This window comes from Microplitis demolitor, chromosome 2 (assembly GCF_026212275.2).
Source record: "Microplitis demolitor isolate Queensland-Clemson2020A chromosome 2, iyMicDemo2.1a, whole genome shotgun sequence".
NCBI lineage: Eukaryota > Metazoa > Arthropoda > Insecta > Hymenoptera > Braconidae > Microplitis > Microplitis demolitor.
The window spans coordinates 2,715,495-2,743,327 of NC_068546.1; the positions used below are offsets into that span (position 1 = coordinate 2,715,495).

General features: G+C 31.4%; 1 long non-coding RNA gene across 1 annotated transcript; it reads left to right on the forward strand.

The window, feature by feature from the left end:
* The first annotated feature begins 8,544 nt into the window (after positions 1-8,544).
* Positions 8,545-25,133, forward strand: LOC103573556 (uncharacterized). The gene is made up of 3 exons (XR_001345062.2): positions 8,545-8,611; positions 19,667-20,074; positions 23,729-25,133. It is a non-coding gene; the product is annotated as an uncharacterized LOC103573556 (long non-coding RNA).
* Positions 25,134-27,833: the final 2,700 nt, after the last annotated feature.

The following is a 27,833-nucleotide window of genomic DNA, read 5'->3' on the forward strand; positions in this document are numbered from 1 at the left end:
TTTAAAATATATTACAATTTTTATCGAGTCTGATGACCGAAAAACCCGTTCGACCGGTCAGCGCACATTTTGTTGTCCAGGTGGTCAGTGCTAAGGCCCACCCCAGTTTAGGTCACTAGTTAAACCCTTTCAGTTTTAACTTACGCACGTTTTCATGCATCCCAACTAAAGATTATTTTTTTTTAATAGACTTTTATTATTTATCCTCAATGAAAAAAAAAAAAAATAATGTTTTTCATAAAAATTCACTTGACTTTAATTTCTAATTTTTAAAATTTAAAAAACTATTTAAATATTCAATTTTCGTAAAAATTTATATGAATCTTTTTTGTAGGAAATTCAATTTCCTAAAAATATGTACTGATATATTTTTACTGTATCTTTGATAGTTTAAGCGTAATTTTAATTCAAAGAAAACTTAAATTACAAGGACGTTAAAAAAATTTTTTTCTATTAAAATTTGAATTGTGATCAAAATTTTGAGTTTAGGCAAAAATTGAAAGAATAATTTTTTGTAGGAAATTCAATTCTCTACAAAAAATACTTAAATAATTTTTTTCTAAAACTTGAAAGTTTAGAAGTAATTTGAATTTAAAGTAAAAATAATTTTAGGGAAATAAAAACGAGAACTTTTAGTTGAAGAAAAGAAATTTAATTATTTAAACTAATAATTAAGTAATTAATTTAGGTTAATAATTACCACTAATTGACTTGAGGAATATAAAATTTAATAATGATACCCGATTCAATATTGATTGCAAATGCTAATAAAATAAAGCTAATCAACTAAAAATATCTTGCGGAAAATCCCTTTTGGAATTAAATTTGTAATAATTTTTGATGATAATTGAGATTAAGTATTTTTAGTTATTTATTGATGAAAATAATTGGATGATTTTATTAGTAAAAAAATTAAATTATGGAGTGAGAACTGAGAGAACAATTTTCCTCAGTAAAATAATGTAAGAAGACACGGGTATACATTTATCTTTCTACAAGATATCCAGCTTATATTTCACAGTCTCGAGGCAGATACAAAGACGAATGTACTCTAAGGATCTTAGAAAACATCTTAAACCCTCAATCAATCCTTCGGGATTAAAGCTACTAGTTTCATGAGTTTTAAAACTCGATATCATTATAATTCACTATTTGTCATTTATAAGACATTTTTTTTTATACACTGATAAAAAAGTTGACTTGATTCGAGAGAAAAATTCTTGGTTCTAAATTTTTGCTCTTGAATCAAGTCAACATTTTTATCAGTGTACACTTATACTGTAAAAAGTTTTAACACCCTGTATTAATAAAAGAAATTTAACATTGGTTTTTTTTTTCAATTCATAACAACTTTTTTTAATTGGTGAAAACCGGGGCATGATGGCCCATTTGCGTACAGTAGCACTCTTACAAAATTTTGTAAAACAAAAAAAAATATAGTCTATTATATAGATTTTTGTTAGAAATTTAGAAGTGAAATAGAAAATCTGAACAATCAAAAGAATACAAAATGTTTTTTTAAATCATTCTTGAAAATGGTACTCTCTAAAGATGAATAAGTGAAAATAAGTGAATATTCACTAATTATAAGTGCAAACCGAACCACTAATTTCAAAACATAGTTCGATTGGCACTCAGAACAAGTGAATATTAACTTATTTTCAGTTATTCATCTTTAGAAAGTAGTGCCAGTTATTCATTTTTAGAAAAATTCTGCTTAATAAAAAGTTTAATAGTTTAAAATACACTTCTAACCAAACTATAGTGCAGTGAAAAAAAAATTTTCCTTTTAGTTCAGTAAATTATTCATTTCTTAACTCAAAGAAGGTGATTTTTGTATGAAGAAAGTGCTCGGTTGAAATTTATTTTTAAAAGTTGAATTTTAAATTTAAATTGAGGTTCAGTTTTTTGACGGACTAGCTTCAGAATTTTGTTCTTCAAAAAAGTTACTCCCTTAAATATTTAATAGTGACTATTCACTGTTTACCAGTGAAAAGTATGTCACTAATTCAAATAGTTGTATAAATCATGTTGCACTAACATGACATTCATGTTGCAGTAACATGGCATTCATGTTGCGCCAGCATGAAAAATCATGTTCCGATATCATGCCATTTATTTTGCACTAACATGAAAAATTAATTTTAGGGCAACATGACATTCATGTTGAATAACATGACATTCATGTTGTGCCAGCATGAAAAATCATGTTTCGATAACATGACATTCATTTTGCAACGACATGAAAAATTCATTTTAGGGCAACATGACATTCATGTTGAATAACATGATATTCATGTTGTGCCAGCATGAAAAATCATGTTTCGATAACATGACATTCATTTTGCAACGACATGAAAAATCATGTTTCGATAACATGACATTCATTTTGCGACGACATGAAAAATTTATTTTAGGGCAACATGACATTCATGTTGTGCCAGCATGAAAAATCATGTTTCGATAACATAACATTCATTTTGCAACGACATGAAAAATCATGTTTCGATGACATGACATTCATTTTGCAACGACATGAAAACTTCATTTTAGGGCAACATGACATTCATGTTGAATAACATGACATTCATGTTGTGCCAGCATGAAAAATCATGTTTCGATAACATGATATTCATTTTACAACGACATGAAAAATTCATTTTAGGGCAACATGACATTCATGTTGCGCCAGCATGAAAAATCATGTTTCGATAACATGACATTCATTTTGCAATGACATGAAAAATTCATTTTAGGGCAACATGACATTCATGTTGAATAACATGACATTCATGTTGTGCCAGCATGAAAAATTATGTTTCGATAACATGACATTCATTTTGCAACGACATGAAAAATCATGTTTCGATAACATGACATTCATTTTGCATCGACATGAAAAATTCATTTTAGGGCAACATGAAAAATCATATTGACAACATTAATTTTCATGTTGTAGTAACATTCAATGATCGTGTCATGTTGGTGCAACATGAATGTCATGTTATCGCAACATGACAAATCAATCAAATTTCGTTAATTTTTTCATTTTCTTTTAGTAGTTCGTTTTGCCTCACATTGAATTTATTTTTTTTTAACGGCTCGGGAATATCGTCATCGAACACTTATTTCGCGACCCAAAATAAAGCCAAATTAAAAAAGAAAAATAATTTTAAGACAGCCCATTTTACTCCAAATTTTTAATTTTTTTTTTTTCATAGTTGTAACCGTGTGCCATTTTGACACCGAATACATATTTGGGAATTAAAAAAAAAACTATGGATATTTTTGTGTCCACCTTCCCCCTCTCCAATAATAAAGGCTCCGACCAGTTAAAAATTTCAATATTCAATGAAAAAAAGTCTTTGCTTTTTTTCCATTTATAAAAACTAAATTCAAAGAAGTAATAAAAATAAAATTTTTCTTTTTTATAAAAATTTGATCGCCCCTCCATCTCAATACAAATAAATAACTCACCACCGATCATGATAAAACAAAACACTTGTCCTCATTATTTAAAAAAAGGGTTAACATACAATTCTTCTTGTTACCGTGACATCGTCTTTGGTGCAGAAGGCAGTCGTTTGTCTTCAAGCTGAAACTAAAACGGCCGTTCCCGAAAAATCCCCTAAATACATTGAATAAAAAATTAGTTAACTCTTTGAATCGGACCTGTGTTATTTCTCTATAAATAAAACAAGCAAACAACAAACAGGCTAAAACTCCTTCAAGTTGATACCGCCGATGATAAGAATCGGTTTAGCATACGATCGCCATTTTGCGGCAGCATAATTTAAATTTTCGTTCCATTGTTTTGTCGCCGCTCCTCTTTTTACTTACACTGGCTCCACCCCCATCATACCGCTGTATTATATTAGACCTTATTTTAAATTTTTAAAAAAAGTAACAAAAAAAAAATGTCCCCAAGTCTTGATCGCGACATTTGTTTCATCCCTCAGCCCTTCACCTTCTCGGGCCTTCACCCTCTTACCGTATTCCCTAAATTTGCCACCCTCTTACCCCCACCCCCACACATTACCAAACGACGTTCCTTTAACTCACGTTACTTAGTCAGTGTTACAGTCAAGGGCTGCAGCCAGCGTTTGTACCCGTCTGCTCTCTTGTGCGGCCATTTGCATTAAATTAGAATCAGAAATTTTCTTGCTGGAAAATTTACCCACCTCACTGTCTACGAGGGTTCTTTTTAGGGGCTACAACCTATAGCTATGTATAATAGTAAATTAATTTTTTTTTACACCTTCATTAAGCAGATGTCAGGTGTTTCTTTTTAAACAATAACAAAAAATCGTTTGTTTTTTCAAATTCATTTTTTCTGTCATTAATTTTCAATTTTTTTCTATTCGCAAAATTGAAAATTTCCAAACAGTGGAATTTTTCGTTTTCGGTTTAATTTTATAAAATCGAGTTTTCCATCAAATTTGTTTTTAAGGTGTCTTAGTAAGTTTGACTAAATTAAACCGGAAAAAAATTTTAAAACAGGGGTAAAAATTGAATAATTGATATTTTGACATGGAAACGCGACTGGAATTTTATAATTTTTACTTTCTTTTGACAATGAAATTATTATTTCGGGTTACACGGAAAAAATTTTCGGAATTAATGCAGAGTAAATCTGGAGTAAATGCAGTCCCGTGAAAAAAAATTTAAAAAAAGTTCGACATGTAGATGTTCTAAATTTGAGACAGAGTATAACTTCAAGTTTAACTTTTTTCTAACTTAGAATGTTAATAGTGAAAACTATAGTTAATTTAGAACTTTATCTGGTCGAATTCTGAGTTGATGACAACGTTTTTCAACTCTAATTCTGAAAACGTGTCGTTAATAAAATTTTTCCTTCCAGTATAGAGATTTCAAATTTGAAATTTTCAAACTTTTTATGAACGTGATTTTTTTACAACTTCCGGTAACGAAGTGAATTCGGAATGAAATAAAATCCATATTCATTCCGAATTCAGTCCCAATTTTTTACAGTGTATTAGATGTCATGGAGACTTGTAGGCCATTTTGGCACCCGCGAACCATTTAGAGATTTTTTGCTCATCATATTTTCGCAGGTATGATGACTCGAAATATCGATGTGTTCCACACTTTTAAATAATTGAATAATGCTGTGTAGCAGAAAATTACGAAGTACATGCAGAACATTGTATGGAGAATAATTATGTAAATTGTTCCACACTTTTTCTGAAAAACTAGGATAGGATAGGTCTTGAAAAGAACAAGAAACGGATTTTCTTAATGAATAGCTTATAAATTAATTGAAGAAAATATTCGGATATTCGGAAACTGGGAATCGAACCCTGACCAATTCGGTAACCAGTGATGCCAGAACGTGGGATTTTTTTACCCCTTCCTGTGGTGATATAGCATGGAGTGTAATGACAGGAGGGGGTAAAAAAATTCTACGTTCTGGCATCACTGTCGGTAACGTGCCAAGTGCTCTATTAGTTAAGCTATTCGGATCTATGCCTGTATTACATTTCGTCGACACGGAACACATTGTTATGATTAGAAGCATCTAAAAAGTATCGATACGTGGGTTTGGTTTAAGAGAACAATCTTTACAGTTCTAGTCACAGTCGGTATTGCCACCGTAGCGTCTATTCTATCTCAAACTGCGATATTATTGTTCCCACCAGATAATACATAATAATAATCTTCTCTATCACCTGGATAACCTCTAAAATGTTTAACGAGTATTGGGATTGACAGAAAATTGTACGATACCGGTCACAAGAATTTTTTTTCCGTATAGAAAACTTGAAAAAAGGTCTAGTCCAATTTACTACTATTGAAGACATTTCACACATAAAGTGAAAGATCTAATACCCGATCAGGGACATTTATAAATATAGATTAGCAAAAACATGGAGTGATCTATTACTAGTCCCTGATCTTTTATTAGGACTGTTACCTTACTGATAATTATATATATATAGAACCTAGCAAATGTTACTACATTTGGTGTAAAAAATAATTATCAGTAAGGTAACAGTCCTAATAAAATATCAGGGACTAGTAATAGATCACTCCATGTTTTTGCAAATCTATATTTATAAATGTCCCTGATCAGGTATTAGATCTTTCACTTTATGTGTGAAATGTCTCCAATCGTAGTAAAGATTCTAGGCCAAAATATCCAATGTAAAAATGTCCATAAGTCATTAATTTTCCACATAAATGGATAATTTTTTCCATGTATATTATTGCATCGGATATTTTTCATGGATATTTTTACGATGGATATTCTGACCGGTCGACCATTAACTTCACTAAATGGTTCAAGTGATCACACGAGCAGTAATCGTTGTCTACAGTGTAGTTGCTTGGACCACAAGTGCGGTTATCGATACTACAGATTTTTTTACTCCAGTCGATTAGTAGATATAACTAACCCTGTTGTAAATACTATATATTGTCATTCAGGTTACCACAAATGGAGGTTCGATGAACGCAGTTCAGTTCAGTTCAGAATAAGTTATTGATCTCTTTTACATTACAGTTGTACACTTATTATACATGTATTGTCATAAATTTTTTTGTGATTTTTAGCTTTCCTGTGTACTTAAGTCACACTATCTTTATTATTATTATTAATTATCAGTTGATATATTTGATTGAATTTTAAAGATATTTATTCAGGTCTTAGGAAAACTTTTTTTGCTAAAGAAAAAATCTAGTGCCCGTCTAGGGAACTAGTACCCGATTACTCCATGTATTAGTACTAGTATTAGTACTTAGTAAAATTTAGTAAATATAGATATACAAATATATGAGTAATCGCGTATTAGTTTCCAGATTGGGTACTTACTCTGGGTTTCTTATCTCAAACAAAAAAATTTTTTCACTAATTCTCAATATCCCTTAAAATCGAACATTATCAATTTCTACAATTCAATACTTTGCCGTTTTATTAATGTTCCATGTTTTTAAATCACTACAAATCTATATAGATCTAATTAATGAAAAAAATTGAAATTTCCGTAGATCTAAAATATCAAAATTTCATTCGAGCTCAAATAAATTTTCATAGTGAGTACTTTTGAGCTCACGGATTCTAGGTTTGCTGAATACCCGAGTCGAAACATTTCATGTCTAAAAGTCTATTTAAAAAAAGTATAAGTATCATGTTCTTGCATATGTGGCCAACCTTTCTGGAGGAAAGCAAAAGTTTACTAAGTTGAAAATTTTAACAGTTTATTCTCATCTACAAATGAAACATAAATTTTCTAAGTCCCAATTTTGAACGAATTTTGTCTTGATATAATGATATTCACGTTGAGGGCAAAATGAGACTTAATCAATTAGTTCTGTTGAGGCTTAATTGAGACTTATCCAACAAAAAGTGCCGAATAAGGCCTAAATGAGTCCAAAATCCACTGTATGGCCAAAATCTGGAATTTTTTTCGATTCGGGTAAACCATTTAAAAATTCAAAAACATACCCAGCAGCCTATGCGAAAAAATTATATATGCGGGCAAATTGCATATATGAGACATACATGAGGCATATATGTCTCATGTATGAAATTTCCCTGCATATATATTTTTTCCGTACGGGAGTGTGATAACGTAACTAAAATTAAAGGTATCAGAAACCAATATCACAAAACAATAAAAAAAAAAAATCCCACAGAAACTAGCTGATTTAAGTTTTGAAAATAAACAGCTATGTATCATGACACCTCTCCTTTTTCATTAAAATCACTTCTCTCTCTTTCTCTCTTATATTTGCGAGCGAAAGACAATAGAACGAAATAAATAGCCCGTCTTTTGTCTTTTGTTTCTTGGCTCTATTGTTACCCAGCGGAGATAAGAAAACAAGAGACTCCCGTCGCTGTTTACGACCGGGTGCGGTCTTCCTACACACCACCGCTCCTCTTTCTCATCCATACGCATATATATACATATATACACATATATACTTCTTCTATGCACCATCTTAACTCATTCTCATTATTAAATCTCTATTTTTAATTCCCCTTCTCTTGTTTCTCATCCTCCCCCACTTCTTCCAATTCGTCTTTTTCCTTTTCAATCCAATGCCATTTCTCTCCTTTTTCTTGCGGGTAAAAAACAATTTTTAATATGAGAAATTCTTCCAGGTGGTACTGAATCGAAAAAATAAAAAAATGTCTTTGATACACAAGTACATGTCCCTTATTTAGTAGGGACCCTTTTTAGCTGGACATCGGACAGCGGGACCGAGCCGAGGGACGACTAATTTAAAAAACGGTAAACTGGTTTGTCCAGTTCGCGTTCTTTTATTTGTCCACGATCTCATATATATGTATATGTATCCCTTATATATAAATTCATTCTTATCCTTACTCACTGGTGTATCGTATCGTGTCGGGATTCGGGATCAAATGCTTTCAATGCTGCTCAAAGTTCTGGACTTAATGCCCCGTTATTTCGGCCCACGTGTTCCCGAGTGGGGATTGCTAAAGTTATTACGGGGGGAGGCCACGGTCAATGGTCAATTTTTCACAAACTTAGTTTAGTCTTCCATCTGATTTCGCACAGGAAATACTATTTATATTTTTTTAGTGAGCGAACTGTTTTTGGATTTTTCGTTTAATCGTGACCAGGTAATTTTTTTTTTATTTTGTGGTCCAGGTTAGAAATTATAAGGGTTCGGTTTAGATGATTTGAAATTTTTGGGATTTTTCATTGGGTCAATGGTTCGAAAAATTTAAAGGCGGGAGTTTTTTGTTAATTGATAAATTGGTCGTCTCAGAGTGAAAAGTTGAATTTTTATTGCGAAAAAAAGTTATTTTGAATTTGGCGGGAAAAGTTTAAATTTGAAATTTTTTTTTAATTTTCTAAGTTACAGGAAATTTAGTCTTATTATTCATAGAGTTTTTTTCTAAGTGTCTAATTATAAGTGCAAAAGTATATGAGCGTTCAGTTTCTTCATTATTGTTGACCGTCAAAATTGAATTTTGAATTAGAAATTTATCGATAAAATTCCCTCGGCTTCTGAAGTAAAAATTTTAATTTCTAATTTTTTTGAATTTTGTCAAAAATATTTTTCACCATAAGTAAACAAAGTTAAATTTTTTAACCAAAGATGCTGCATTGAAAATTATTTTGAAAATCGCCTATTTAAAAAAAAAAATTAAATTATCAGACTTGATAATTTTTTCAATTTTATATAAAAAAGATAAAATGGCTAAAAATTCCAAAACAACAGGATGCAAAATTAAAAATTACGTCTAATGAAACTGATAAGAAAAAAAATTTTTCCAAAAAAAAAAAACAAAAATACGAAAAATTTGATTGAGTTGTCAAAATAGTCAGGACTGTAATTGAAAATCGAATAAAAAACCATTAAAAATAATAAATAATTCTTAGAACTTGAATTTAAAAATTGTTGACATTTCTCTTAATTCAAAAATCGATTTCCAAAATTTTTTCCTTATTTTAACCTAAAAAAAAAAAGAAATTAGACCTGTCGAGATATAATCAGATTTAGTAAGATCTGAACATACCGATTTTTTTTTTTAAATTATTCAGATTTCCTTATATATATTCAGATCTAAGAATATATGAAAAAATCTGGGACTGAACCACAAAAAATTCAGCAAATACAATTAAATCTGAAACGTCCTCACATGAGCAGATTCAAAATCTAAATTCAGTTTCTGGTCAGTTGTAATTTGATCCGACGAAATCTGGCTGAATCTTGTCAGATCCGACTTTTGTTCCCGGGACTTTACTTAACACAGCCAACTCATTACCAAACAAAAATTAAATTTGAAGTCCCTACCCCACAACTTGAATTTCTATCCCCCCCCCCCTCTTCCCACGTATTCAAAAAATCCCAAAACTTCTCAGAGTTAATTTGAAAGTTGTCTTTCCCATTTACCTAAACCCTAAACTTGACAGTTGATAAAAATCACAATTTCGAGTAAATCACCCATAAACACATCTAATTTCAAACTCTCCCTTTTCTCCTCTTCCCTCTCTTCGTAATCTAAAACTCCTCTTAAAAATCAAATTACAAACTTTCTCTCCTCTAAACCGAGTCCTCAATGGAATGAAAGAGTACCAGCCCAAAAAAATAATAGATTTCTACGAAAAAATGAAATTTTTAATTCCTCCTTTTCTTCTCCCCTTTCAAAAACCAGCAGTAAAATAATTAAACGTTTTAAATTAATAGCCGTGATTTTTCAAAGTTTCATTACATTACGAGTTGTTGGTACTCGGGTGTGTAACAAAGACAGAGAATACATTGGAATAGTGCGAGGATTTTAGGAGGAGGTAATAAAGGGATGAGAAGAACCTGAGGCGAGTGAAGTATGGCCCCATACTTTACTCTGTGGTCTGAAGGCGTCTTATAAGTAAAGGCTGAGGAGTGTATGCTGAATCGCGAGCTGGAATTCTCCTTGGCAGCCCCGAGGCTCGCGAAAGCTTCCAGGGGCTTCAAGAGGACCCTGGGAAGAAAGAGAGAGGAAAGAGAAGGAGGAAGAAAGGGTTCTTTTACAAGGGGTAGCAATTGTTGGATACCAAGATCTCGAATTGAAGCCACGATTTAGATTAGACAAATTAATATTATTTAAATCGACGCTATTGTTTATGCGCACGGATTTGGGTGTGTGGATGTAAAAAGCACATTTGTGTCGAGGGTTTCTGTTGGGTGGATGTTAACTCAACCCTTTGCCTCGTGCCGGGATCCCATGAGTCTTGAGACATTCACGTTTTTGATTCTTGTTTTGACTTCTTTCATTTTTTAATTTTATTTTTCATGTAAATAAATCTTACGACCCTTCGATAGAAACTTCACCCCTTTTTTTTACTTTAATTTTATTAATTGGACATTGAAAAAACAAATAATTCATTTTATTCATAATCAAGGGGGCATTTTTTTTACTCTTATTATTTTACTAATGAAATTGTGTTTGAATCGTTAGGGAGGGGAGGGGGGGTGTGTAAATTATACAAAAAAGATTTTTTCTCTTCAAATAAAAAAAAATTAATTTTTTTTTTAGAGGAAACTGAATTTTTTAGGTAAGAAAAAAATTTACTTGAATAGAATGAAAAGTAAAAAATATTATTGAAGTATAGAAAAATTTGATTAAGGGCAAGTCGGTCCATGAAAAAATAATTTTTAAAAATATCAGTAGTAATCCTTTTTTATTTAAAAAATTTAATTAGTTAATTATTTAATTGTTATACGAAAACATGAATTATTTTTAAAAGAATTGATTTTGACAGGAATTCTAAAAGGCCTCTGAAATTTAATTTTAAATAAAACTATTACTATTTGAAAGTTTTGTAGCAGTACACGGAAAAAAAATATTAGTAAATATTACTGAGATTCTCGTCAACAGCGCGCCTAGACCGAATCTCAGTAAATATTACTGAGTAAAACGTAAGAAATTAATAACAGATGAATTTTTTTGTATGTCTGTTCGGGTGGAATCTTGTAATTGATTTTAAAGTAACTTCTTGATGAGCTAGAGACTTGAAATTTGGAACAAAGTTTAAACTCAGATGACAATGCAAGAAAATGAAAAAAATTTTTTAAAAATGAGAAGGAGAAGCACTAGAAGAGGAAGAAAAAAATGAAAAAAACAGAAACAAATGAAAAAAAATCAAATAAAAAATTCATATTCGTTTGTTTGTCTGTTCAGTACGAATTTTTTATAATTAATTTATAACTAATTTCTGGATGAGTTATATTCTTGAAAATAGCTCACAACTGGATGACAGATAAACAAACACCGTGTAATGAAAATACAATGAAGGAGATGGAAAGAATGTGACGACTGGGACCTCCAGCACCATGAATAGAGTCATATATTCAAAATTTTTAACTAAAAATAATCTGGCTTTGATTTGTTTTAATATTTTGAAATATAAATCTTATAGAAAATGAGTTTGATATATTGGTAGGTAGAATTAGCGATTTTCTATTTCAGATTTGATTAAGTGAAAAGAAACTGTAGTAAACCTGAAATTTGTCGCGTGTCTCCGTCATTATCTTATTCAGGCCTTTAAAATCAATTTCAAAATTTCACTCACACAATACTAAAAAGCAGAAAATAAGTATCGAAATAAAAAAAAATTTTTATATACCACGTTTTTAAAACAAACTAAAAAGTATAAAATAATATTTCTCATTTTCGTGAAGATTTAAAACCACATATAAATTCCGAACTTCTAACAGATAGTCCTGAAAATTTATAATTGTGAATTTTTAATAGTTATGAAAATACTTGTAAGATTCAAAACGAAAAACGTGGGGTGCATGCAACAGATAATTGATGCATTAATAGTTCAACTAAAAATTTTAATGCATTGCAAATATGTGGACTGATTTGTAAGTTTTTTCATTGACAGTTTTTCTCTATACTTCTTATAGTTACATATTGCATGTGCCCCAAGTTTTCCGTTTTGAATCTTACAAGTATTTTCATAACTATTAAAAATTCACAATTATAAATTTTCAGAACTATCTGTTAGAAGTTCGGAATTTGTATGTGGTTTTAAATCTTCATGAAAATGAGAAATATTATTTTATACTTTTTAGTTCGTTTTAAAAACGTGGTATATTAAAAATTTTTTTTATTTCGATAATTATTTTTAAGGTTTAAGTAGTAATTTTAAATAGTCAAGCAGTATATTTAAACGATTAACTGTTAATTATAGCAGTTTAAACATTAAAATCATAATTTTACTGATTGAAACGACATTAGTTATTGAACATAACATAAATCATTTAAAGTTGAACTACAATTATTGTCAATTATTTTTTTCCATGTAAAATTATATATAAGATGGGAAACGGGCGGAGGGTTACGTCTCTGAAATTAGTGATTCGAATTTCGGTTAAAAAGAAAATTCAAATAAGAACAGAAGTGATGAAATAAACAATTTAATGTGTAACTTATACTGTCTAATTCGAGAAAAAATAAATGATCAAGTACCGAAGACTGTCAAAAAAAATTTTTTTTTAATTGTACTCGAGACAAATCGCATTTTGTCCTCATTTATTATCTGTACATGAAAAACGTCATTCATGTCTGAAAGTTCAATATTCATATTGCTGTACAAAGTGAGACATATCCAAATTTTTATTTATATGAATTTAAAATCGGACAAGTTGAGGTAAACCCCAAAATCTTATATTTGAGATCAAAATCCAGAATTATTTTTGACTCGGATGTTGTTGCTTTGTAACTTTTTACTTTGATAGAATTATGTTTATAATAATAAGATCCTAAAAAAATGGATAATGATATTTTTTTCTTATATTAAAAGTAGTTTAATTTTCAAAATTATTTTCCAAAAATTTCAGCTGTCAGAAGAATTGAAAAAAACAAATTTTTTTATTTGTTTTTACTTTTCAATTATTGCTTTAAATACATTCTTTAACGTTAGCCTTCGATATATATATATATATATATATATATATATATATATATATATATATATATATATATATATATATATATATATATATATATATATTTTTCCTACATGATGTTTTGTTAAAACTACATCGAGTTTGAAGCTTTTACCGATAATAAATATATTCAATATCTAATTTCATTGAAAAAAAAATGATGCCGATCAATAAATTCATCGTTTATTATGTACATACTGTAAATATATTAATCTAGTAATTGGTTCTATGTGTGAAATTTGAAAAGTTTTTATATTATTGAATTAATTACTATTTTATTCTTTATTCTTCAGCAATACAACAGTAGACTTTATTTAAATTGTATTAAATTATTTTCATACATTTTATTGTTCATTTAACAATGCAATTTATCGATTCTTATCTCTGCAAAAATACATGCTTGCGCGATAGTCGTAGCTCTAAAAAATTTTGATCAAAATGCACTGAAACTAGAGATCTCAAGCTATAAAATGCTTTTTTTTAAAACTCGATACGATTATTTTTCACAAAGTTACAGCCTTGCAAAAATCACTAAAAAATTTCTAAGATGTTTTTGCAAAAACATGTCCCTTTAATTTCTGGCATGAGTGTATTAAAATTTATTAGAGTCATGTATTGAATACTATGCAATGAGCTGATATTACTATTCATAGAAATTTATTCAAATCGCAAGTAAAATAATACCAACTATTGTACAGCATCTAATAAGTTACTATAAATTTACTAATTCTTCGAAAATACATAGATTAGAATCCCCACAAATAATTTTTCTTTTTTTTTGAAATTTTAATTTTTTTTTGGCGGGATGTCCGACTCAGTTCGACCATTGATCAAAAAAAAAACTCTCGATACATGTTTTTTCTTACTACGAGCTTTGTTTTAGTGCAGGTGATACCTAAAGAACGCTCATATATGTATACAACTGTATATATATAAATAGATATAATAAATTTACTAATTTTGCGACAATGTATAGATTGAAATCAAAAATTTTCAGGGGTAGAGTGTGAAAATTTTTATTTCTTGTTAATTCGGCCGTAACCCAAGGACACTAAAGATTATTGGCCAGTAGATGGAACTCGCGCTTTAGGATCAGGGTTCGAATCCCGATTAAGGCAAAAAAAAAAAAAAAAGAGTCATGTATTGAATATTATGCAATGAGCTAATGTTACTATTCATAGAAATTTATTCAAATCGCGAGGAAAATAATATCAACTATTGTACAGCATCGAACAAGTTACTACAAATTTACTGATTCTTCGACAACATATAGATTAAAATTCCCACAAATAATTTTTCGATTTTTGAAATTTAAAATTTTCTTGGCGGGATATCCGACTCAGTTCGAACATTGATCAAATATTAAACTCCCGATACATGTTTTTTCTTACTACAAGCATTGTTTTGCTCATACATATATACAAATGTATATATATATATATATATATATATATATATATATATATATATATATATATATATATATATATATATATAAATAAATAGATATAACGCCTCTAAGAAAATAGTCGACCATTTCTATCCTGACTTATTTACGATGGGAGAAACATCACGTGATGCAATAGAACTGAGAAGGGTAAATTTCACCCCCACAGTTACACCCTTTCTTCGTATCACCCTAACCCTTTACAGTATTTCTTACAAAACCCGCCTACCGTAACTCCCACGTATTCTTGAATACTGGCAGCCTGCAACTCAGACAATTTAAATTTAAAAATATAAAAATAAATAATAAAAAAAAAAAAAAAATGGCGAATAAAAAATCTTTAAAAATTCTGCGGCCTAGGGAACTGAAAATAATCACTGCTGGCAAATGTCGCGGTCACGCAACCTCGTTCTACAAGAAACACATATGTGATATATGTATACATATATAGAAATCGTTACATTGTAATTTAACTTTCTCTTTTTTTATAAAAGACCAACCGATGTCTCTTATTATTGTCAAGGGTATTAAGTTATTATTGCCAGTAAAACTTACCCTTTTCCGAACTTACTCCGTCATTAAGCTGCCCACAAATCGATTCAGTATTCTCAATTTCTCTATATATTTACTTTACCCTTTGATACTATCGATTTAGAAAAGACAGATAATCTTGGGTTATTATGGAATTCCTAATTATATAGAGCTTAGAAAAAAAAATTAATTTCAGAATGGAAGGGTTCTGCTCAATTAATAAGGCTGAGAAAATAATCAACGGTCTGCTGTTTGGATACGCTGACTTGTAAGCTTTGGACTTGTATGGAAAAAATAGTAAAGTTTCCAATGAAATAAAAATATGATTCTGAAGTTAGCAGACAATTAAGAATTTTTGAATTTTTTTTTTTAGCAATGAAATAAAAAAAAAAAAAAAAAAAAAAAAAAAATGCACATGTAGAAAATTAAAAAAACTATAAGTGCAATTTTTCAAAATATTTTTTTTCTTTTTAATTGCCGCTTTTAAAAACAATCAAAAATTATTAGACGTCAGATTATTCCAGTTTCATAAAAAATAAATATTTTTTTTTTTTTTTTTTTTTAAATGAACGTGCTCTGGAATAAATAAAAAAAAACGTTCGGGACAAAAAGAAATTAGAAAATTTTATTATAAAATCTGAATATAAAATACACAATTTATATGGAAAAGTTTAAACCTAATTCAAATTTTTTAATTATTGCCCAATTAAGAATCGAATATTTATATACTTTTATAAATTTTTTTTCTGAGTATAAGAAAGTACAAGCTGTAAAGTAATATTTTTTAAAACTATCGACCAAATTTTATTTGACAATTTACTAAAGTTTAGAAAATCACAATAAAATAAAAAGAAAATATATTTTTATTAATTTTAGATCTGATCATTATTATTAATTGTTGCAAGTATTAAGAATGTCAATTCCTATGGTGCTTAAAAGCCTAAGCAGAGAATCATGTGCAGCAATTTTTTTTTTTGCCTTAATCGGGATTCGAACCCTGATCCCTAAGCGCGAATTCCATCTACTGGCCAACACTCTTTAGTGTCCTTGGGTTACGGCCGAATTAACAAGAAATAAAAATTTTCACACTCTACCCCTGAAAATTTTTGATTTCAATCTATACATTGTCGCAAAATTAGTAAATTTATTATATCTATTTATATATATACAGTTGTATACATATATGAGCGTTCTTTAGGTATCACCTGCACTAAAACAAAGCTCGTAGTAAGAAAAAACATGTATCGAGAGTTTTTTTTTTGATCAATGGTCGAACTGAGTCGGACATCCCGCCAAAAAAATTAAAATTTCAAAAAAAGAAAAATTATTTGTGGGGATTCTAATCTATGTATTTTCGAAGAATTAGTAAATTTATAGTAACTTGTTAGATGCTGTACAATAGTTAGTATTATTTTACTTGCGATTTGAATAAATTTCTATGAATAGTAATATTAGCTCATTGCATAGTATTCAATACATGACTCTAATAAATTTTAATACACTCATGCCAAAAATTAAAGGGACATGTTTTTGCAAAAACATCTTAGAAATTTTTTAGTGATTTTTGCAAGGCTGTAACTTTGTGAAAAATAATCGTATCGAGTTTTAAAAAAAGCATTTTATAGCTTGAGATCTCTAGTTTCGGTGCATTTTGATCAAAAATTTTTTAGAGCTACGACTATCGCCCAAGCATGTATTTTTGCAAAAATAAGAATCGATAAATTGCATTGTTAAATGAACAATAAAATGTATGAAAATAATTTAATACAATTTAAATGAAGTCTACTGTTGTATTGCTGAAGAATAAAGAATAAAATAGTAATTAATTCAATAATATAAAAACTTTTCAAATTTCACACATAGAACCAATTACTAGATTAATATATTTACTGTATGTACATAATGAATGATACATTTATTGATCCGTATACTCATAATTAATTACCTTCTTCTTGTGTTTAAAAAATGTCAAGATTTTTTTTTAATCCCTTAAATTTTTCAAAAAAAAAAAAATTTTAAGTAAATTAAGTTTACAAATTTTATTTTATCTTCGAGTGGATATGAATAAACTCGAGTATCTCACAGTAAAAAAAAATGATAATTTTTTTACTTTTGCCTGAGGGTAAATATCCGTCGAGACTTTTCAGAGAGCATTTCAAATAATTTTAAACCCTCGAGAAATATTTAATGAAATTCTCAGAGTCTTCCTCTGGCTGCTGGGATGGATCTTGTTCAGATACGAAAGACAGCTTTTGTCGGGGCTGAGTTTCTCTAGAAGCTAAGAGGGAATGAGATAAAGAATAAATGAGTGAGTGAGTGAGTAAGGGAGTTGGTTTAGTTCAAAATAAAGATAGAAAGGAAAGAAAGGACGAGGGATGGTTTTAATGATTTTTGGGGGGTTGCCAGCAGGAACGAGAGAAATCCTTTTCCTTTCTCTTGCTTTCTCTTCTCTAGATCCTCGGTACTCGGTCCTGGATACTGGATTCTAGAGAGCATGGTACGAGAAAAGGGGTTGAAAATTTTTAAGCCTCTTCAGCCCTTGTCGCGAGTCACTCCTCACGTCCATCCGCGGCTTACCCTCTTACAAGCCCCGAAAGACGAGGAAGGTCGTCAGTGGGTATTATTATTCTGACACAGAGACTGTCTGTGAGAAAATGGAACCAAGCAAGAAAGAATAACGACGCCAAGGGTCGCTATAAAAGAAGACAAAGAAAGATTGTGGGTGTGGGATTAATAAAGAAGGGTTGTTATCCCCTTCGACTTCAGTCAGACCAAAGATGGCTGGCAAAATGGAGCTAAACCTTTTTTTCTTCTATTTACTCTCGTTACTATTTTTTTAAAAATTAATTATGGGTTCTAATTAAGATTTCTTTGTTTTTGTCAACGCGAAAATAGATTTTTAACTGAATATATATATTTTTTTTTGTACGGAAAGAATTTATTTTAATTAGGGAACTTCTTAAGAAAATTATTTGAACAGAAAATTTAAATGGAAAATGATGAAAAATTGTTTTTCAAAATAAAGTACTCTGGAAAATATAGAAAAAAATTTTTCTGTACTTTGCAAAGTTTAGAAGTAATTAAAAGTAAATTTCATAGATGCAGTTATGTAAGGAAAATTGATGGAAAATTATGGAAAATGGTTTTTACAATGAAATTTTCCGTGAAAATTTTGTTTCGGTTTAAATAGATGGAATATATTCAAAAGAAAATTTTAAAGATGTAATTGTGTGATGAAAATTGGTGAAAAATTATGGAAAATGGTTTTTACCGTGAAATTTTCTGTAAAATTTTGGTTTGGCTCGAAAAGTTGGAAAATATTTAATAGAACATTCGAAAGATGTAGTTATGTGAAAAATACTAATGGGAAATGATTTTCACAATAAAATTTTCTGGAAAATTTTATTTTACTTTGAAATTAATAACAAGTGAACTTAAAACGATATTTGTGAGAAAAATGAAAATGGAAAATTATGGAAAGTAGTTTTTTAGGTAGAAAAGTTCCGGAAAATAGTGAAAAAAAATTTGGCAATGACAAACTTCAAAATGATTGGAAACAGACTTAAAAATAAGTTTCGATAGGAAACGGTCGTGAAAATCCAAGAAAACAAATTTTCTGACGGTAAAAATTTCGGAAAACCCAAAATAAATTTTTTTTCTAGCAGGAAAAGTCTACATGGAATGAAAAATAATTTAAAAAAATGTGTTTTTGCAGAAAATTAAAGAGATTCATTTTCTTTCTGTAACACATTTTGAAAAAGTTGAAAAATTTTTTAATTTCCACAAAACGAAAATTAGAAATATCTTTTCATATCCACATATTTCTAAAATTGTTGAAAAAATATTTTCATTTCGAAAAATTTTCCAAATTCAGAAACTCCAGTTTTCTAATCGAAGATTCAGAAAAATTTTCCGGATTGCATTAACATTCGCCCACTTATAAAAATCAGTAGACGCCATTAGTATTTAAGAAAATTTTTGTAGTAAAATTAAAAAAAAAATTATTCAAATTTCAATTCTAAAAAAATTTCTGCATTCAAAATGAAAAATTTTCCAAAATCAGTTCTATTATAATTTTTAGCAATAAACCGGAAAAAAAAGTACTTTTCAACGCTCTTGAAAAATTTTCTGAAACTGTTCGAGCAGGTTTTCCAGTTAAAAAATTAAATCCTGAATTCCCCTTGATAACTTTTTAACAGAATATTAAAAACTAAAGAGATTTTTTCTTTTTATTTTTTTTTTCAACATTTCCAGAGTTTGGAGCGCGAGTAAGCAACCCCGTTGGTTTATTATCATCAGCGAAGGATAATAAAGGAAAGGAAGGAAAGCGCGAGAGGATCGAGATAACCGGTAGGACGTCGTGCACCCAGCATATACATATATATATATATATAGCAGTATTCTGAAAAGCTGAAACTCCGTAACGGGTGACGGGGAAAGGGAGAAAGAGAAAAGGGAGGAAGGGAAACCTAGAGTTTTCCTCCACCCACAGTGGCACCTTCAACTCACCCTCCGAACAACGACGACGTCGAGCGATTTTCCTTCTCTTGCTTGGCACACACCAGTCACCAGGAGGAGGGAAAAGGAGGAACAGGAGGAAATAGGGGGTAGTGAGAAGGAGAGTCGCCTTCATTAGCAAACTTTCGTTTAAAATTTTCCGAGGTACGAGTAGTCGGATGCCTCGTCACTGGCTCTTTTACCTCACCCCCAAATATCCCCTCGCCTTTCTTTTCTTCCCCCATCTCTTTTTCCTCCCTCTTTTCCTACCTCCTTTCTCTTATATATTATATACGTATATAAGTGTGTATATATTCGCCGAGGGCAAAAACAAACGTTCCACCCTCAACTCGATTTCAACTTTCGAGATATAATTAATTTTTCGAGACCGCTCGACGCCAGCATCGTTTGTTGCCATCTCATCCCTCATCAGACTATTGCCGTTCTCAAACTTTTTACTCATTCGTTCCCTATTTGTTCGCCATTTTTTTTTTACATATTTTTTGTTTATCACCACCATCATTAGAGATCTCATAGGGGTTTTTGTTCTTGGATTTTTGGTTTTGGGTTTTATTTAACGAGAGAACGCGATACGCTAGAGGCGTCTTTCGTGCCGTTATCTCTGCTACGACCTTTTGTGGGGTTGAAACACTGTCGAATAAATAGTAACGAAATCCTCGGGTGGTCTCGCGACTTGTCCTAAGATCCCATAAACGACAAATAACGAGATATCAAGCACACTGGAGCTCGGGGTTACATTTTATAAGGTATACTACCGAATCGCTTGTGTCAGATTACAAATATCGTGTAGAATATTGGATGTAATATGGGTTAAATGAAAAAGAAGGAAAATATTTTATATTTTTATTTAGACATCGTGAACACAGATTTTTGAAACTAAAATTTCCCGACTTCCAGGTATTCCAACTGCTTCATTTTTTCGCTATGAAAAACAACCTACTAATTTTTTTTCAAGACGGTTTTACAATCGCATTCGCGCCGCGTCACTTTTTGAACAGTTTTGACAGAAAAAAAAAATTTATCGGATTTTTTCAGTGAAAACAAAAAGAAAGTAAAAATTTTTCCATTTGTGACGAAATCTCCTGACTTTTCCCTGATTTTTCCAGTATATTTATAATTCCCTGAATTTTCCAGGATTTCCAGAAATGTGGTCACCATATTAGAATTCAAATTTTAAATAAATTTTTAGACACATTGAAAAATAAAATTTTCAAAATTTTTTTTAATTATCCAGATGGAAAAAATCAAAATTTTTTTTTGTTTTATTCTTTAACAAAATATAAAAAATTTATATTCCAAAATATGACAACTTGATCTTAGCTTTAAAATTATTTTCAAATTTTATTTTGAATTTTAATTAAATTAAATTTAAAAAAAAAATTATTAATAATTTTAGCTGTTAAATATATATACAAACACGTGAAAAATATGACGCGAATAAAATTATACCGATCGATAAACGACAGATTAAATACGAAAATGATGCAGCGGGAACCGAAGTATGCGCTAAGATTTTAAAAATATATTTAATGGAACTCTCATACAATGCAGCCAATTTTATAAGACAATTGAAAATAGAATAACATCAAGAGTAAAAATTATAATGAGACCAAAAGTGCATGCTTTCAAGAAATTTATCTGGATATATATATAAACTTATATATAATGTTCACCAACACAATCATCAGCAAACCCTCAGACTCAAGCTTGCATTTAACTCTCCATCTCTTCGATATACTCTCCAGCATCCACTTAATATTTAATTTGGCTGAAATAATGTTAAAGTGAGGATTTCGTTAAATATTAATGCCAAGAACACCCAAATCATCTTATTTCATCTAGATGCCTATTCATATAATACTATTATATTTTTTAGTCTTTCCATTTCTTATCCAAATTTAACAGTTGCCGTTTTCTTCATGATGTAACTCTCGAAACTTACCTGCGCTAATTAGATCATCATCAGCTTTAATCGATCTCAAAAATTTATTTTTGAATTCATAATGAGAGAGACTAGAACATGGCAAAACACCGAAAATTAGTTGCAATCCGCCATTTTATTTTTTCTAATAATTTTGATGACGAAAATTTTCATTTTTTTATAAAAAAAATTTCAATTAAATTATTCTTCGCCAAAAAAAAAAAAAAAATTCTGAAAAATGATTGATCCTACCAAGCCTAAAAATTTCCTTGAGCCCATCAGACTCAAAAAACGCTTGGACTAGAAAAAAACAATGCATTTCAAAAAAATGTAATTTTTGTCTGACGATATTTTTGGAAATTACCCGATCAAATACTTAGTGGCTATTGAAATTTGAGACTTAATTTTGAGAAAATTTCCAGTTAATTTGGTCAAGCGGTTTATGATTTTTGTATCAAAAACCCAAAAAATGAAATTTTTCAAATAATTTGGAAACTACTTGCGATTTGTTAAAAAAAATTAATTTCCACACATACACACTCGGCTATACCCGAAAATAGTCAGAATGACTTCTGAAGTTTTCAAAATCCCGAGATCTGATAAAAACTCAATTTTCAATAATCGGACCAAAACCGAAAACTTGAATTTTTTACAAAATTTTCAATTTTCATAGCGGGTTATACAAAGTAGACATGTACTATTGTATAAAATTTTACAAATCCTCTATTTCTCCCAAGCAACTTTGCCATAAAAATGTAATTTACTAAAAAGTAACTTTTGCAAAATTCAAAAAGAATATAGAAGCTGCTCTCAACGGTCTTATTAAAACGCGAAGCAAATTCAGCTCGCTAAAGTTTTAAATGATTTTCGTCAAAGTTACCTCTCGCGAGTTGGTTTATTAGGAAAAGTCAATTTACCCAAGAGTAAGACCAAAAAGATAACTTTTCAAAAACTTTTCGGCTTTTCTTTTAGTTTTAAAAATACCCCGTTCAATAATTGTCTCAAGTTCAACGACACCCAGGAAAAACTCTACTTCATTCTATGATAGCAAAAAGTGGGGGGGGGACTGTTACATAAAGCCGTTGATTAATTTATAAGAAAGGTTTCTGTCGATATTTAAATGACTGGTCCAATGAACCCTGAAAGAAATGACAGATGTCGCTGACGGCCAAGAAAAAAGAAACGTAGTTGTAAGTTAGCGTAGCTTTTCTCTGTTTAGTAAAAAGGTGGGTGGTGGGTGAGGTTCCGTGAATCAATAAGAACTGTTTCCTCATGACACCCTCTCCTGTAGCAGCAGCAGCAGCAGCAGCAACGGTCGCCTGACGCCCGCCTACTAAACTTCCAGCTCCTCAGTTTTCTCCCCTTTTTCCTTTTATTACCCAGCCGAGGTAGAATAAGCAAGAAAGAGAGACCGGGTGCATATAGCAGCAGTAAGAGAAGCTTGAGAAAGGGGGTTCAAAGTAGGGGTTGGTCTCCGGCCGGCTGCTATCCCAAGCTCTAGCTCTCTTAGAAGTGGTGGGACGCGGCCATCTTTATTTCTCTCCTCCTACAGACTCTCCTTTTACCTCGAACCACCATCCGTCTTGTCTCGATGCTACTAAAACTGCTTCTGGCCACCTTAAACTCTTCCTCCCAGCCCACCCTAACACTTTCCTCCCGATTTTCCCATCCCTTGCAAGACCTTTAGTTTACTTCTTCTTATTCTTCATCACCAGTTATCTACAACGACCAAGGTTTCTTGAAGACAGCCTCGCTCTACTTTATTTTTCGCCACTCAAACTAGCTTTAATTATCTCACAACTCTTCCTTCCATTAGTGAAAATGAATTATTTTTATCATTATATAATTTAACATAAAAAACAACCTTATGGTTTTAGAAAAACAACAAAGGAGGAAATGTCAATGGACCCAAGTAAGCAGACTAGAGCTCACAGGAAGGAGTTTGACAGCCGTACATGTAAGAATAAGTAACCATGGGACGGTGAAATGCGATATATGTTTTCATAGCCAGGCGAATGGGAATGAGAAGGAGTGGAAGAGGGAGAGAATATTGGAGACGCGATGTTGCCGGATCAATTTCGGTGGACCGCAGACACAAACTGTTTCACAGTGGACTCAATCGAGCGCGTCTATTGTAGTTTCTCGCTTTCTGCAAGCTCCATTGATCAGCTCTCCCCAACGATGACTACAAACCATTCCTTCATTTTCCTGTCCTTACTCTTCTTCCTTTTACTCCTTCTTCCTTCAACTGCAATTCTTCCATTTCTCCGTATAATAAACCGTCTCTTTTCGTTTTGCTCCTCCATTCGTCTCCGGTTCCAAGTCCTTGTCTCCAAAATTCACTACCACCATTGCCAGTATGCAAAAACCAGGATCCCAACTCCCACCTCTCCCATCTCCCAACTACCAGACCAACTACCACCCAAACCAACACTTGTCTCATAACTCCAATTTCAAGTCGACTTAAATTTCACATTTAAATTACCAACGACGCCACGTTGCCGGATAAAGATTTCAGTTCATGAAAGAAGACACTATTTAATATTATCATGAATTATAAATAAAAACGCACCTTTTTTTTTTTTCTTACAAGCTCGTTCATTTTAGCGTTAATTTTATTTGTGGCTAAGAGGGTTTTAATAAAAAGATACATTACCAGTGAGGAAAATCGCCGAGTTGGAAAGGGAGTGTGTATAGTGAGGCATAGTGCGCTTGGGTAATCAAGCATCTGTTTTATTTCGAGCATATCAGGGCAAACGTGTGTTTTAGTCACACACACACACACACAGATTTAAATCTCCTAACCAGTGTCTAAGAGGTAACAGACGCTTTACCATCGTACGCATTACCCAAGTCTTTTAATTAACCATTTAATGCTAAATTATTTTTAACTTCTTTTTGTTGGCTTGGAAAATAAATAATTGTTCTTTTGCCTTTTGTTTTACGCGGGCTCTTCAGAGGGAAAACATCTTTCGCTCCAACGGTCTATCGATTTATCAATTAGTCGTAAAACAATTTCAGTAGCCTGACAATTACGCCAGACATCGTTCCTTTGATGTCTCGTCTCTTTGTTGGCTAGAAAAATTTTTATAATTTTCCGTTAGTGTTATTACTGGACAGACTTGTGTCCATTATTGCCAATAATGCCTTAGATTTTCTGTTAAAGTAACAGGAGTTTTTTAAATTTACGACCTTGTAAACTGGAACAATAAAAAAGTGAATAAAGAAAATGATCTGGGAGTCCTTTGAAATGCTCGAACCCTCATTCCGTCTTTTATAACCCGAGAAACTCGTAGCCGTAAGAAGAGAGTTCGGTTCACAAGGAGTTTTCCCGTGGCGTCTCTCTGAATTCCAATTAAAATTTTCTTCTCTAAAAACAGAAGAGCCCTGGAGGATGAATGGATGAAACGAAGTGGGTGGAACCCGGCACCATCGGCGAGGTGAACAAGGTAGCTTGGGGTGTTCCAGGAAAAGGAACGGGGCGGCTTTCCGGACTTGCAGCCCGGAGAGTAAAGCGGGAGGCATCTAGAAGCGGGGTTCAAGAAACGAGCAAGAAAGTAGATTATAAAAGCAAGAGAGAGAACGTAATTAAAGAAGGGGCGGAACACACTACGGCGTATACTTATTCCAGATACGGAAAATATAAGGGGTAGTTTTAGTTTTAAGGGGATCCAAGGGGCCTACGGGAAGGGTAATTCTCCAAGGAATCTCAGTTTGTTTTTATATAACGGGGCAGAATGGCACCAGCTCTAAGTTTAATTTCCTCCTTTCCTTACTTTCTCCTCCTTTTCTTTCAGAACATTATTTTTATTTAAATGATAATAAACTTTTGCTCAGATCCAAGATGGAGTTTCTTAAGCATTAATTTTATTTCTTTGAGAGCTAATTTACAAGTATAAGTTTCCCTTTAAATATATAACAAGGGGTTGAAAATTCTTCACAGCCAACTCGGGAGAGAATTTTCGGGGAAGAGGAGAAAATTTTTTCATCTTACAGCTGTCAAACAATACAATAGAGAATTTTCTTAGATTTGATTTGTAGGATCGATACCTGATGCCTTCCCCTGGGTAACTTCAGGGTGAAATTAGCAAGGAGAAATAAAAATCCAAAGATTCTTTACGAAGTAAATGAGCGAGCTAAGAAAAGTAAATGAACGAGCAAAGTAAAGTAGAATTCGCGACGTGGTGGGGAATGTAACGGTTTTAGTATTAAGAAGAGAGTACTACTGAGCATGGTCCGCCCCAGTCAGGGGGGAAGGGGGAGTTGATATTTAAATCTCCCCTTTTATAATTTCACCTCTCTTGCGTCCATAGAACCCTACAGCCCGCGCTCACTCGACGACCCACTCCCCCAAGTCTCCCGATCTCCCGCTCCCCTTCTTCTTCTAACCCCGAACCCCCATTTTATCCCCTTATTCAACGTCACCCTCGCTCTTTATAGTATCTCACCCGTTTTAACGTTCTTTCTCTCACGGTTCTTTTCTTCTTTCTCTCTTATACTCAGCTACCGCTCACTCTCTATGAGTACACGCCAACGCTTCGCCGGCCGCCATCATGAAAATATTAAGAACTCGGAAAATGGCCGCCCACTTGCGCTCACCATCTAAGGAAGGTATCCAAGAAAAATTTTTAACCATTTGTCTCAGTAATTAACTCATTTTTTTCCATTTCGATGGACAAGGAAGAGTTTCACTTCTGCAAGAAATGAGCTATTGGGTGGGGGACAGAACAAAATCAATGAGGGGTTGAATAGTCAGTAGGATTGGGTTCTATTTGATACTGATATGATCAATCAGGGCCAAGTAGTTGATTTTGTGGATCTTAGTTTATTTAAGGTTACTAAGACGTGGGAGACAAATCTTTGGCGGGTTTAGAAGGAGATATATGGGGTGAAAGTAAAAGTTAAAACGAGAGCTCGTACGCGTTGTAGTGTGACAAGCTGTGAAGGGTGACGACATCAAGGGGGTGAGATTTGTCCCACATTCGCTGCTCTGCTCTCTACGCTGCTTCTGAGTATGTGTACATAGAATAGAATGCTTACATACATGCTTCAGAATTGATCATAGAATCCTCAAGTGAATTTACACAAGAAAAAGATTTCTTGCCCTGAGAAATTTTTTGCAGTTTGAATTAAAAATGAAAATTTTTTAGGGGGAGGAAAAATTTTTTGCATCAAGAAATCTTTTTTTTATTGCACACCTCAAGGTGTTTATAAACGGTTTGTTTTTTTCCGACGATTTTTTTTTACATAAAAATATATCTATACTCTTTTAATTACACCAAAATAGGTAAAATTGTATACTAGCACAAAGAGAATTTATTAATGGACAATTTGAACCTAATATTAAGTCGATTCGTTATTTTATTAGTTTTAAATAAATTATTTTAACTCAAGGAACCAGTGCTGTCAATTGTTATGTATGAAACTTCGTAGACACGATGACTCTCGATAGACATAATTAATCGGCCCAACTTTTTTTTATTATCTTTGTATTTTTTATCACAAGAACCCTATGGAAAATCACTATCTAAATCCTTTTAGTTTAATTGTAATTAATTAAAAACGTAAAACTGATTATTAACGAAAAATTTAGCCGCCATTTTTATTTTTACTGTTGTTATTATTTTTTTCATCAACTACTGGCGGCAACAATAGCGCAACAGTATAGGTTTGAAAAAAAGAGCGAGATCTAAGACAAAAAGGCGGGATATTTAAAAAAAATGTTAATAAAAAAATATTAAACTGAAAATAATAAATAAAAAAATCAAATTGATAATTAATAAGTTAAATAAAAATTTATAATAATAAAAAATAAATTAATATTATAAAATAAAAGTAATGATTAAAACTAAAATGAGCGATTTTCTAACATTTGATTAGTAATTTTTTTTTACCAGATTTGTTGAAGAAAAAAAAGTAAAAAAATGTTTTATCGAGTTTTTGAACGTGATAAATTTATGCAAGACTGCAACGGATGACTTC